The sequence below is a fragment of the Marmota marmota genome, unplaced genomic scaffold (assembly GCF_001458135.2).
Source record: "Marmota marmota marmota unplaced genomic scaffold, marMar, whole genome shotgun sequence".
Taxonomy (NCBI): Eukaryota; Metazoa; Chordata; class Mammalia; order Rodentia; family Sciuridae; genus Marmota; species Marmota marmota.
The window spans coordinates 15,169,040-15,183,644 of NW_026000249.1; the positions used below are offsets into that span (position 1 = coordinate 15,169,040).

Consider the following 14,605-nt stretch of genomic DNA (forward strand, 5'->3'; position numbering starts at 1 on the left):
TTGTAGGACTAAACTGTCCTGGATCCATGTTGATTATTAGTTGGAGGCTACCCTCAGCAAATAGAGAGGCTACTCACAGTTTCTAGAGGCCACTTGTCTAATTTCTATGCAAGCTTTTCTAAAACGGGTATTGATTTCATCAAGTCAGCAAGAAAAGCCTCTCGAGGAAGTAATCACAAAAGCAAGCTAGCAATATGGGGTCTTATATATGTAATATAATCATAGGAATGATGCCCTACCAACTTTTGTCACATTCTACTTTTAGAATCAAACCACAGACCTACTCACACTTAAGAGGAGAGAAGTACACAAAGGCATGAACCCTAGGAAGAAAGGACCACTGGGGAATTATCTAAAAGTCTGCCTGCCATATTACCCCAATGGTATCTCCCTTTTTTTCAGTCAGAGCCCCACTTTTGTCAAGTGTCACTATTAATTGTCTATCACTAGACAACAAATTACACCAAAATTAGTGGCTTAAAACAATAAATACTTAGTATCTAATGGTTTCTATGGTGCAAGAATCCAGGCATGACTTAACTGGGTCCAACCACCCCCATTCCTTGTCATGTGGGCATACTGACAATATGACAGCTGCATCCAGTAAAGTGAGAAAGCAAAAGAGAAGGAGAGAAATAGGCAAGGCAAATACCAGGTAATGTTTTTATCTAATATTGGATATAATATCCTAGCAGTTTAACCATGTACTGTTTGTTAGAAGGGAATATCTAGGTCCAGCCTACCTCAAGGAAGGGGACCGGGACTATATATACAAAGGTGTCATTCCCAGGAATTGGAACACTGGGATACATCTTAGGAACTGCCTATTATGGCCATCTAATTAAATATAATTTGGGGCATAAATCCTGAAGAGTCTAAGACAAATCAGGACAATTCTTTGTCACGGTTGCCTCAGACATCATATATAACCCGAATCTGATCAATGAAATACAAGAGGAAGCCAGCATGGAGGGAACTGAAAAATCTATTTTTCCTCTTAGTTCAGTACTATATAGGATCATAGAAGACATTTGTGACCATAAAAGTAGCTAGCTTAAAGAAAAAGTTGATGCCCCAAGTTTATCAAAAGAGCCTGGGTTCTCAATTAATGAGTCATAGAATTTGTCAAACTATGATCTTCCTAGTTCAGGGCTCTGTTTAAGATAACAATTTTCATTTTCTTTCTTTTTAATGTTTTTCTTAGTATATTATAGTTATACATAACATTGGGGTTCATTTTGACGTAATCATACAAGCATGGGATATAATTTGCACCATGTCATTCTTACATACTTCCTCTTTTCCCCTCCTCCTTCACATTGTTTGCCTTCCTCTATTCTATTGGTCTTTCTTCTATATACTCATACGTTTTTTAATAAAATTTGTGCTTTATGATAAGATAGATGTACATAAAGATGAAATTTACTGTGGTATATTATATACGTACATAGCATAATTTGCTCAATTTCATTGCATAGTTCCTCCCTTTTCCCATCCTTTCTTCCTCCCCATCAATCCTCTTCCTTTGTTCCATTGATCTCCCTTCTATTTTTATGGAACACCCCTCCCTATTTTTTCCTTCTTATAGTCTAACTTCCACATATGATAGAAACTATTAAACCCATAATTTTTGAGTCTAACTTATTTCACTTAGTTCCATCCATTTACCAAAAAATGACATAATTTCATTCTTCTTTATGGATTAGTTAAACTAATTGTCTATACACATCACATTTTCTTTATCCATTCATATGTTGTTTGGGTACCTGAACTGGTTCCATAACTTGCTTAATGTGAATTATTCACTATATGGGCTACATCCGTATACTATCCTGATTTTAGATTTTTATGATAAATACCAAGTAGTGAGATATGGTGGCTCCATTCCTAGTTTTTTTGAGGAATCTCAATACTACTTTCCAGAGTGGTTGTACTAATTTGCAGTCCCAACAAAAATATATGGGTGTACTTTTCCCCCACATACTCACCAACATTTATTATTATTAATATTCTTGATGATTATCATTCTGACTAGAGTAAGATGAAATCTTAGAAGCTAATTCATTGTAGTTTTGACTTGCATTTCCCAAATTACTAGAGTTATTGTACCTTTTTTCATATGTTTGTAAGCCATTTATATTTCTTATTTTGAAAGGTGTCTGTTTTGTTCTTTTGCCAATTTATTAATTAGGTTATTGGTATTATTTCATTTTATTTTGGTGTCAAGTTTTTTGAGTTATTTTCTTTAGGCCATTCTTACCTGAGTTTTTCATTATTTGTAACTGAAATCATCTTCTTTTTTTATACTGAGAATTTAACTCAGAAGTATTTTACCTCTAAACTGCATCTCCAGTCCTTTTTTAGAATTTTCATTTTAAGACAGGGTATCTCTAAGTTGCTGAGGCTGGCCTTGAACTTGCAATCCTCCTGCCTCAGTCTCCCAAGTTTGGGATATTATAGGCATGGGTCACTGTGCCCAGCAATGAATACATTTGAACTGACACAATATAATGCAAAAAAGTATCTTCCCTATATGTGAAAAATTAGAACATCTTTGCCTTTTTCCTTCTACTCTAAGATACTAGGAACATAGCACTAATAAGTGGAAGGATCATGTGCAAAATAAACCTAGTTCAAAAATTAAAGTTTGTCCATTCTTTGGTATACAGTGCTTTGAATAAAATACTAAAATATAAGATATTACTTTAAAAATTTGACTCATTATTATGTAGAATTATATCTCACTCTTTAAGTTGCATTTATAAAGCACTTAACTCTCATCAAAAGGCTGATTCTGATTCAGTTAGTCAGAGATGAGGCCTAAGAACCTGAGTATTTTAACAAGTTTTAAAGTGTTCTAGATCCTGCTTAGTGTGGAAACTGTTTTGTGTGGAAAAGCTGTAGACATATAGCCTATCAAAAGTAATCTCTAAAGGAGAAAAAAATGGAAACTTTTAGTTTTTCCAAGGAAATGATTTTACAAATATGCTCACTTATTTTTCCCTTAATTTTCTTTTCCTTTGATCCATGGGAGATAATCATGAGCTTAAACATTACTAAAAAAAATTGAAAGTCTCACAAGCCAAATAGTATTTTGTTCCTGATTTGAATTTTTATGAATCTGTTGAATCACTGGTAAACATCCATCTTTTGGTACTGATTATCTCAATATTTATTAGGAAAGTATCTTAAGCTGCATATTAAAATAATAAGGCCAAATGACCCTTTACTTCAGAGGAAGCATGTCAGAATTTTTTAAAGAAAACTTCCCTTTGATGAGCAGATGGTTACATTATGTTCTTCTTTGCAGTCTCCTGTGACTACTGATTTACATCAAAGCTTTGCTGCAATTCAGCATTTTCAGTCTGTTCTTTGGACTGAATGGAAATGTCAGGTAGTTTAGTTTAGATTATTCATTCAAGGCATAAGAGATGACTTCTACTTAGGCTAAAAGAGCTGCAAATTGGTATTATCCCAGGTCCTTTCTGGAATGCCACTTTCATTTGAAATCCACAAACCTAATTCTTGTGACACAAGATTTGAAATCTTTAATGGAAGTGCTGACAATTTATCTTATTTGGGATATAAGTATCTGCAACTGAAGTGTTAATTATTTTGAAACTGTAGCAGGTGATTTACTGCCCTTGAAAAGACTGATCTTTTTAAAATTAGTATTAAGGTGCCTTGAAGACTCCTGCTTTATCTTTTCAATTTATAAGAACTCCTAAAAACTTACTCCTCTGGAGAACAGAGGAAACATCCATTCTGATATGATAAAAGATATTTTCACATAGCAATAAATCACCACTTTAAATTTTCTTAACACTGTAGTACTCTAAAAAGATAACATAATACTACCATGAAAAATCTTTGACACATTTAATATATAAACATGAATTTCCTACTAAGAGTAACTTATCTCTGAGCTTGAGATGAGGCATTTGAGAGACTCTGGGTTTTATCCCTAGCACTGCAAAAACAAAACAAAAGAGTAAAATTATCTTAAAGGCTGATAATTTTTAGATATACTCTTATTTTAGATAAATATGCATAGCCCTTAAAATTATGCTTGATTTTATGAGTCTAATACTTTTCTTGTATGACACAAAGTAGGTTTTAATTCATTCTAAGTCAAAATATTTTTACATGCTGAATTTGTGGGCATTGCACTAAAAATATTTGGTTATATTTTAAGTTTTAGAGCAAATTACTTAGAAGCCAAACAGAAAAAAATATTTTAGAGAATAAAACATACATTACCCCTTTTTACTACCCAGAAATAATTTCTGTTATTATTCATTTTGGCATATTTACTTTGCATAGTTTTATGCTAATATAGTTATATATTTGCAAATTTGGTGTCATGTTCCAAATCATACAAAGTGCATGCATGAACACTCATATGTATAAAGTTTTGAAAAAAAATTCCCCATTAATTTGTTAGGGCTTCCATAACAAAGTACCAATGGACTGGTTGGCTTTTAAAAACAAAAAAATTAGTGGAAAAAGTGGAATGATCAGTAGAGTTTGGGCTCCTGATATATATTTCCACATTGCTTTCTAGAAGTCATATTGATGCATGTATTAGGCAGACTTACATAGGAGGGCTTCTTCATAACTTTGGTATCACTAAATGGTGAAGACAGTTTTATTTTAGGTTTATTAGTTTCATCAGGGAAGAAAGGATTACTGCTGTTTGTCCTTTTATTTTCTTAATGATGTAGATTCTTGACACATCTATTATTGATTTGCATTTATACTTCTGAATTAGTTGTAACTGGACATGATATCTTTATTTTATTTATTTGGTTTTATGTGGTGCTGTGGATCGAACCCAGGGCCTCGCACGTGCTAGGCGAGCACTCTACCACTGAGCCACAGCCTCAGCCCCTGTACTTCTGAAATATTTTAATGAGCTACTTGCTGCATTTGCCTGGCCTCCCAGGCCTTCCTTTGAAATCTAAGTGGAAGCCTCCATGATCCTCAAACACCAGCATCCTGCAACACTGCAGAACCATGTGATTGAGACCTGTTTTAGTCAGCTTTTCCCCTGCTGTGACTAAAAGATCTGACCAGAACAATTTTAGGAGGAAAAGTTTATTTGGGGGCTCACGGTTTCAGAGATCTCAGTCCATGGACAGCAGGTTTAAGGAGCACTCAAGACAGGTAAGTACCCAGATAGCACTAGCTGAACAGCTGCTAACTTGGCCATGTGACGACCCATCTGCCGTTTCATCGTTTCATCCTTCTGCCCTTCTGTGAGTAACAGAAGGTAGGATGACAATGAGGCAAAGAAGACTGCGAGGAGACCTATACTTAAGCCCTCACAGAAGCTCAGCTTCTCGGAGAGAGGAACACAGAGAAGCGAACACTCAAAGACTCCCTGATTTTGCTACCATCACAGACAAGCTCTCTGTGCTATACCATTTGTGTTGCTCTATTGTCACCATGATAACTGCTGCTACTCCAGTTCCAATAGAGCTATTGACATCCCCACAGAGAGACCACCTCTGAGGCCACCAAGAGACCTCATGCTACCAGCAGACTGTGGTCTGTTATTTCTGAAGGACTTGCTGGCTGGGTGAAATGGAAATAGTACCGTTCTCTGTGTGTTAAAAGTGTGTTCAAAATAATTGCATTTGAAATGCATTTGGCTCTAGTGTAGTTCCTTGGACACAGCTGACAACAGCAGGCTCCATTCCTGGCAGGTGGGAGTGGGAAGAGTGTGGCAGAGGGAAGCTACTCACATGATGATCAGAGAGCAGAGAGAGATTCCACTCCCCAGATACAAATATATACCCCAAAGCCACACCCCCAATGAACCACTTCCTCCAGCCACACCCCACCTGCTTTCATTTACTACTCAGTTAATTCCATTAGGGATTAATTCACTGATTATGTTAAGGCCATGACCCAATCATTTCTCCTCCAAACCTTCTTGCATTGTCTCACACATGAGCTTCTGGAGGACACCACATCTAAATCATGACAACACCAAGGTCTCCTGTCATCTCAAGCAGTAGCCAAACCTGTGGCCATGGATACAGCAACCTCTGAGTGCCAGGGCAACTGAGCACAGTGAAACAACTTCTTAGGTCCTCTATGCAAGCAGAGTACCCCAATGGTCTCTTCTCAAAGGAATTTTACTTTTACATATTTGAACCTGAAATGGGTATGGTCTTGCCAATTCCTGAGATGTCCTCAAGTCATCTTTCCTACTGTTTCTGGGTGAAATACTTAGTGTCTCTTTAATGACTATACTCTCTCTAACAAACACAAATTCCTTAGCCCCATTTTTACTTGCACTTTTCTGGCCAAACTCCAAGTTTTTCAAATCTTCCTGCTTATCTTTCAGATCCTGACTATCATGTAAACTTGGCTGAAATCTGCCAGTAATATCCAGGCTACCCACTAAATGCTGTGCTGTCTTGAAATTCCTTCTTCCAGGTGAATTAATACATGATGTTTAAATTCAGCCTCAAAGAAATTCTCAGGAAATTGACAAAATATGGATAACTTCCTTGCTAGAATGTAACTTGAATGGCCACTAGTCCAATTTCAAATGGAGTCCTCTTTCTCCTCTAAAACCCTGTGAGTCTAATATTTACTATCATTATTTTTATCTCATGAGATAAAAACTCTAAGAGGGTTAGCAGTGATAACTTATTTCTAATGCTCCTTGATGTCTGGGAATTCAATTGAGATGAAATTTTTATTAAGATAATTGTAGATTCATATGCAATTGTAAGAAATAATACAGATAGATCTTTGCTTTCTTTACCCAGTTTATCATTATTTTATTTTCCACTTACTTTTACAATATATATCTTTTAAAACTATACTACACTGTCACAACTAAAATATCAAAAAATCCATTGATCTTATTCATACTTCCTTAGTTTTATGTGTACTAATTGGTATATGTAATTTCGTTTTATACAGTTTATAGGTAGATACATTCTGGGCTTCTAAATGACTGAGTCTCAAAACACTGGTGTCTGTGTTTTCCCTAGTGAAATAAAATAATGACTTAAAAATCCATCTTATTTAGTTTTTGCTCAATGCAGAGGCTTAAATAAAGACTTGGTTTAGGAAGTATATTTGATATATGATCCCAAGAAGGAGAATTATGGAAGTAGGGAGAGAAAGAAGGAGAGAGAAAAGTCCAAGATGAGAGTAATGATAATTACTATCATGGGAAATAGGGACTTGATTTTCCAGAACCCCTGGACAAAAATATATCTGTTTTTTCCCCTAGAAGATGGAAGCCAGATTTTCCAGTAAATGGTTGGAACTGGAGACTAACATGATAAGTGAAAAAAGCCAACCCCCCAAAGTCAAAGGCCAAATGTTTTCTCTGATATGCAGGATCTAACCCAAAATAAGGCAGAATAAATTTTAAAAATAGAAGAAAAATCAGTGGAATAAAGGTAGAGGAGGAGGGATGAAATAAGGGAAGAACAGTGGAATGAATCTGACCCAATTTTCTTATGCATATATGTGACTACAACACAGTGAATCTCACCATCACATACATGTGTAAGACAATAATTTAAAAAATATGTAAGTAAATAGCAGAAAGATTAGTAGATTAGAGGGAAAGGAACGGGGGGATGGAGGATGGGAGGGGAAAGGGAAGTAATATGGAATGAATTAGAACAAATTATATACCATGCTTGTATAATTATGTCAAAATGAATCCTACTGTTATATAGAACTAAAAAGAACCAATAAAAAATGAAGATGGAAGCCAAGACCATCTCCCCAGTTGCTTTCACTCAATAGTTAGTGAAGGTTACTCATCATGTTGTAAATTCCTCTGCACTAAGAGGATGAGCTTGAGCATGGAAAATTAAGACATGACAATGGAACCTGAAACCAACTTCAGGAATATGGCCATTGAGGTAGATAGAATATGGCCAGTTCCAGATGAATATGAGTGCTTGACTTTGATGCCAAATACTAAAATCACAGGTAGACAAAGAGGATGCGATTCAAGACACCATGTATATCTACTACAAGCTCTCAAGTCTTTGTTGTTTTAAGGATGAAAGCATATTTTTTCATTTAATATGTCTCAAATCCCAAAGCTAGTAAACAATATTAGGATTAGAATTAGATTCAAAGTAGCTCAAAGCCTTGTCCAGCATATTTTCACTATTGTTAACAAGGTTTTATTTTGTATTTATTTCAGTTTTGCAATAAGATCACCTTTAAAAAGGTATCCTAAAGCCAATGAGAACATGAAATTGTACTAACATTATTATTCCCCAGGGAAATGTAAATTAAAACCATAAAAGGTTACATCACACACTTACCAAATAACTAAATTTAAAAAGACCAACAACAACAAGTGTCTGCTAAGATGCAAACCATCTGGATTCCTCATATGTTAGTGATCAGAGTTTAAAATGGTACATCCACTCTAAAAATCTGCTTGGAAGTTTATAATAAAAAATAATACAAACTTCATGATCCATTTTGTCTATTAGGGGTTCTGTCTGGAGGCACAATTACACAAGCAATTTGAGCATGAACTTGTTAATTTCAAGATTCTAATAACTAGGTGGTTGTTTTATTCAGCTTTTTCACTGTTGTAATTAAAAGACCCAACAAGAACAATTTTAGAGGAGTAAAAGTTTATTTGAAGGGTCACAGTTTCAGAGATCTCAGCTCCACTTCTTGTGGGGATCAAGGTGAGACAGAACATCATGGTAGAAGTGTGTGACAAAGTGAAGCAGCTCACATGATAAGCAGAAAGCAGAGAGATATTCCCATTTGCCAAATACAAATATATACCCCAAATCCATGCCCCCTGATGCCCCACCTCCCCTAGTCACACTCCACCTGTCTTCAGTTGCCAATTAATCCTATCAGATGATTAATTCACTGGTTGGGTTAAGGCTCCCATAATCCGATTATTTCTCCTCCAAACCTTCTTGCCTTGTCTCACACATGAGCTTTTGAGGAGCACCTCACATACAAACCATTTATTGATTGGGTTATTTGTTTTTTGGTGCTTATCTTTTTGAGTTCTTTATATACCCTAGAGATTAGTGCTCTGTCTGATGTGTGAGGGGTAAAGATTTGCTCCGAAGATGTAGGCTCTCTATTCACCTCACAGATTGCTTCTTTTGCTGAGAAGAAACTTTTAGTTTGAGTCCATCCCATTTATTGATTCTTGATTTTAATTCTTGTCCCACAGGAGTCTTATTAAGGAAGTTGGGGCCTAAACCCACATGATAGAGATTAGGGCCTACTTTCTCTTCTATTAGATGCAGAATCTCTGGTTTTACTCCCAAGTCCTTGATCCATTTTGAGTTGAGTTTTGTGCATGGTGAGAGATATGGGTTTAATTTGATTTTGTTGCATATGGATTTCCAGTTTTCCCAGCACCATTTGTTGAAGAGGCTATCTTTTCTCCAATGCATGTTCTTGACACCTTTGTCTAATATAAGATAATTGTAGTTTTGTGGGTTAGTCTCTGTGTCCTCTATTCTGTACCATTGGTCTACCAGTTTGTTTTGGTGCCAATACCATGCTGCTTTTGTTACTATTTCTCTGTAGTATAGTTTAAGGTCTGGTATAGTGATGCTACCTGCTTCATTCTTCCTGCTAAGAATTGCTGTAGCTATTCTGGGTCTCTTATTTTTCCAGATGAATTTCATGATTGCTTTTTCTATTTCTTTTTAGGAATGTCATTGGAATTATGATCAGAATTGCATTAAATCTATATAATGCTTTTGGAAGTATGGTTATTTTGATAATATTAATTCTGCTTATCCAACAGCAAGGTAGATCTTTCCATCTTCTAAGGTCTTCTTTGATTTATTTCTTTAGGGTTCTGTAATTTTCATTATACAGATCGTTCACCTCTTTCATTACGTTGATTCCAAAGTATTTTTTCAAAGCTATTAAAAATGGGGTAGTTTTTCTTGTTTCCCATTCTGAGGATTTGTCACTGATATACAGAAATGCCTTTGATTTATGGGTGTTGATTTTGTATCTTGCTACTTTGCTGAATTCATTTATTAGTTCTAGAAGTTTTCTGGTGGAGCTTTTTGGGTCTTTTAGGTATAGAATCATATCATCAGCAAATAGTGCCAATTTGAGTTCTTCTTTTCCTATGTGTATCCCTTTAATTTTCTCATCTATCTAATTGCTCTGGGCAGTGTTTCAAGAATAATGTTAAATAGAAGTGGTGAAAGAGGACATCCCTGCCTTGTTCCAGTTTTTAGAGGAAATGCCTTCAAGTTTTCTCCATTTAGAATGATGTTGGCCTGGGGCTTAGCACAGATAGCCTTTACGATGTTGAGATATGTTTCTGTTATCCCTAGTTTCTCTAGAGTTTTGAACATAAAGGGGTGCTGTATTTTTTTTGTGTGGTGCTGGGGATTGAACCCAAGGCCTTGTGCATGCAAGGCAAGCACTCTACCAACTGAGCTATATCCCCAGCCCAGTATTTTTTCAAATGCTTTTTCTGCATCTATTGAGATGATCATATGATTCTTATCTTTAAGATTTTAAGTCAATGATGTGGTGAATTACATTTATTGATTTCTGTACATTGAACCAACCTTGCATCCCTGGGATGAATCCCACTTTATCGTGGTGCATGATCTTTGTGTCTTTGCTTGGTTTTGGAATCAGAGTGATATTGGCCTCAGAGAATGAGTTTGGAAGTGCTGCCTCGTTTTGTATTTCCTGAAATAAATTGAAGAGTATTGAAATTAGTTCTTCTTTAAGGGTCTTGTAGAACTTGGCTGTGTATCCATCCATTCCTAGGCTTTTCTTGGTTGGTAGACTTCTGATGGCATCTTCTATTTTGTCACTTGAAATTGATCTGTTTTAATTTTGTATATCATCCTGATTCAATTTGGGCAAATTATATGACTCTAGAAATTTGTTGATGCCTTTGATATTTTCTATTTTATTGGAGTACAAGTTTTCAAGATAATTTCTAATTATCTTCTGTAATTCTGTAATGTCTGTTGTGATATTTACTTTTTCATCACGTATGTTGGTGATTTGAGTTTTCTCTCTTCTTCTCTTTGTTAGTGTGGCAAAGGGTCTATCAATTTTATTTATTTTTTGAAAAAAACAACTTTTTGTTTTGTCAATTTTTTCAATTTTCTTTTGTTTCAATTTCATTGATTTGAGTTCTGATTTTAATTATTTCCTGTCTCCTGAAGCTTTAGGTGTTCTTCTTTTTTTTTTAGGGCTTTGAGATGTAATATTAAATCATTTATTTGTTGACTTTTTCTTCTTTTAAGGAATGAATTCCATGCAATGAACTTTCCTCTTAGCACTGCTTTCATAGTGTCCCAGAGATTTCAATGTCATATCTGTGTTCTCATTCACCTCTAAAATTTTTTTAATCTTCTCCTTGATGTCTTTTGCAACCCATTGTTCATCAGTATCATACTATTTAGTCTCCAGGTGTTGTAGTGGAATTTATTTCTTATTTTATCATTGATTTCTAATTTCATTCCATTATGATCTGATAGAATGCATGGTAGTATCTCTATTATTTTGTATTTGCTAAGAGTTGCCCTGTGGCATAATATATGATCTATTTTAGAGAAGGATCCAGGTACTGCTGAGAAGAAAGTGTATTCTCTCGTTGCAGGATAAAATATTCTAAATATGTCAGTTAAGTCTAAATTATTAATTGTATTATTGAGTTCTATAGTTTCTTTGTTCAGCTTTTGTTTGGAAGATCTATCTAGTGATGAAAGAGGTGTGTTAAAGTCACCCAAATTTATTGTGTTGTGGTCTATTTGACTCTTGAACTTGAGAAGAATTTCTTTGATGAACATAGCTGCTCCATTGTTTGGGGCATATATATTTATAATTGTTAAGTCTTGCTGGTGTATGGTTCCCTTGAGCAGAATGTAGTGTCCTTCTTTATCCTTGTTGATTGACCTTAGTTTTAAGTCTGCTTTATTTGATATGAGGATGGAAACCCCTGTTTGCTTCCACAGTCCATGTGAGTGGTATGATTTTTCCCAACCCTTCACCTTCAGTCTGTGAATGTCTTTTCCTATGAGATGAGTCTCTTCGAGGCAGTATATTGTTGGATCTTTTTTTTTTTTTTAATCCAATCTGCTAATCTATGTCTTTTGATTGGTGAGTTTAGGCCATTAATATTCAGGGTTATTATTGAGACATGATTTGTATTCCCAGCCATTTTTGTTTATTTTTGGTATTTAACGTGACTTAGTTTCTCCTCTGATTAGATTTTCCTTTAATGTAATCCTTCCCTCTGTTGATTTTCATCATTGTTTTCCATTTCCTCTTCTTGAAATATTTTGCTGAGGATATTCTGTAGTGCAGGCTTTCTAGTTGTAAAATCTTTTAAGTTTTGTTTATCATGGAAGGTTTTTATTTCATCATCAAATCTAAAGCTTAGTTTTGCTGGATATGATTCTTGGTTGGCATCCATTTTCTTTTAGAGCTTGGTATATGTTGTTCCACGATCTCCTTACTTTGAGGTTCTGGGTTGAAAAATCTACTGAGATATGAATTGGTCTCCCCCTATATGTGATCTGATTCCTCTCTCTTGTGGTCTTTAAGAGTCTATCCTTTTTCTGTATGCTAGGCATTTTCATTATAATGCGCCTTGGTTTAATTTTGTAGATTTGGTGTCCTGTAAGTCTCTTGTATTTGGTTTTCCGATTTGTTCTTCATGCTTGGGAAATTTTCTGATATTATCTCATTGAAGAGATTGTGCATTCCCTTGGTTTGAACCTCTGTGCCTTCCTCTATCCCAATAACTCTTAGATTTGGTCTTTTGATTCTATCCCATAATTCTTGGATGTTCTGTTCATGGTTTCTAACTATCTTCACTGTGTTATCAACTTTATTTTCCAAGTTGTATAGTTTGTCTTCATTATCTGACGTTCTTTCTTCGAAATGATCTAGTCTATTGGTTATGCTTTCTATTGATTTTTTTTTTCAGGTTAACATTTTTAGTTTTTCAAGGTAAGGAATTGTATACAAATGACAGTAGACCTTTGACTCTTTATTTTTATCTAAATAAAAGATAACTCAAGATGAATTCTCAAGGGAAAAAAAAAGGAAGCTATGTACATAAGGAACTATATCTTCCTTCATCATCTACTTGGAACCAGTAGTTGTGTTGCTGTCATAGAATCAGGGAAGAGGTTGTGGTAAGTTGGAAGAGGTACATAGGCTGCTGTTACCAATTTACCAGCAAACTACCTGCCATGCAATGCATTAACAGCAGCAATAGCTGCAGCAATTGAGGGGCACTTCACATACATTCTGCCCTGAGAAGAATTCTTGTCAACATTAATATGAATGATTCCACCATATTTATTATATTATTCAATCACATCATCCTTAATCTCTGGATCCCATCTAACTTCTTCTTCTGTTTGAGGGTTGAACATGTTAGATAGTTGGAAACAGTGTTGCAAGTGGCTGAACAGAGGCAGCTGCAGCTAAAGCTGAAGCTTCAGTCTGTTGGGAAAGTCCTGTTTGCAAATCTATAACAAAAGAGAATTCTGCCACGGCACCGAATGCCAAAGAGCCACTCATTTGTAAAGCCTGCTGGGCTGCTGATGGAATCTGCAAACCTGTACCCTTAGCAAGTCTTGCCATTAATTGGAGACCAGTTGTTCCCAAGTCAATTCCAGTCCTTTCCAGTTCGTCACTATCCAAAAAATGAACTAGCACTAGTAGTGTCGTATGTTCAGTAACATGACCAACTTTCATTGGCCTTCCTGCTAGTTCAAATCCATTAAGTTGTTTCAAAGCCTTTTTAGCACATTCTGAGTCAGAAAATGTAATAAATCCATAACCCTTAGAGCTTCCTGTTTCACTATCCATCATGAGCTGGATACTTTCAATTCTTCCAAATGGCTCAAAGATTCCCCAAATCATATCTTCAGTTATATTAAAGTGTAATGAGCCCACATAAAGTCTCATAGGTCCTGCGCTTCCCTTTTGTAAATTGTTTGCCATTGCTGCAGCTCTGTTTTTTTTTTTTTTTTGCCTGGGATGCCTGTATTATGATCAACACTCCTAGAACTCGCTGGCCAGTTAATCTTATTGCTAGAGGCACTAACCTAACATCAATAAACTCCACATAAGCAATTCCTTTGGAATGTCTTGAATTTCTATCAGAAATCATCCTAACATCTCGAACCTTTCCTACTGTGGAGAAAAACTTCCAAATCTCTTGGTTGAATTCTTGCTGCCAACTGCATGCAGAAAACTGTCCTGGCATCTCTTTCCTCAGGAATTAGATTATCAATAGGTTCCCTCACAGGACTCTTGTCTTTTCTGAATGGATTTTTGCTTCAGGAACTTCATCTGCTTAATTTGATGCTATGAGGCAACCCGTTCTTTCCTCAAATGGTACTGTCAAATTTTGGTCCAGAGTAGGGACTTCTGTAGTGGCCTCGGAATCTTTGATTTCGACTTCTTTAGTGGCTATGTCACCTTTCTTTGCTTCTACTTCACTTCCATTCCTGGCTTTTGCTCTTTTTCCTTTCTCTATCTCTGCTTCGCTTTCTTTCCTTACTTTTGCTTCACTTTCATTCATGACTGTGACTTCTGCTCTTGCTTTTTTGCCTCT

The 14,605-nt window shown here is 35.6% G+C and overlaps 1 pseudogene; it reads right to left on the bottom strand.

Moving 5' to 3' along the window:
- Positions 1 to 13,070: 13,070 nt before the first annotated feature.
- On the bottom strand, positions 13,071 to 14,377 carry LOC107144357 (annotated as a pseudogene).
- Between the last annotated feature and the right edge of the window lie 228 nt (positions 14,378 to 14,605).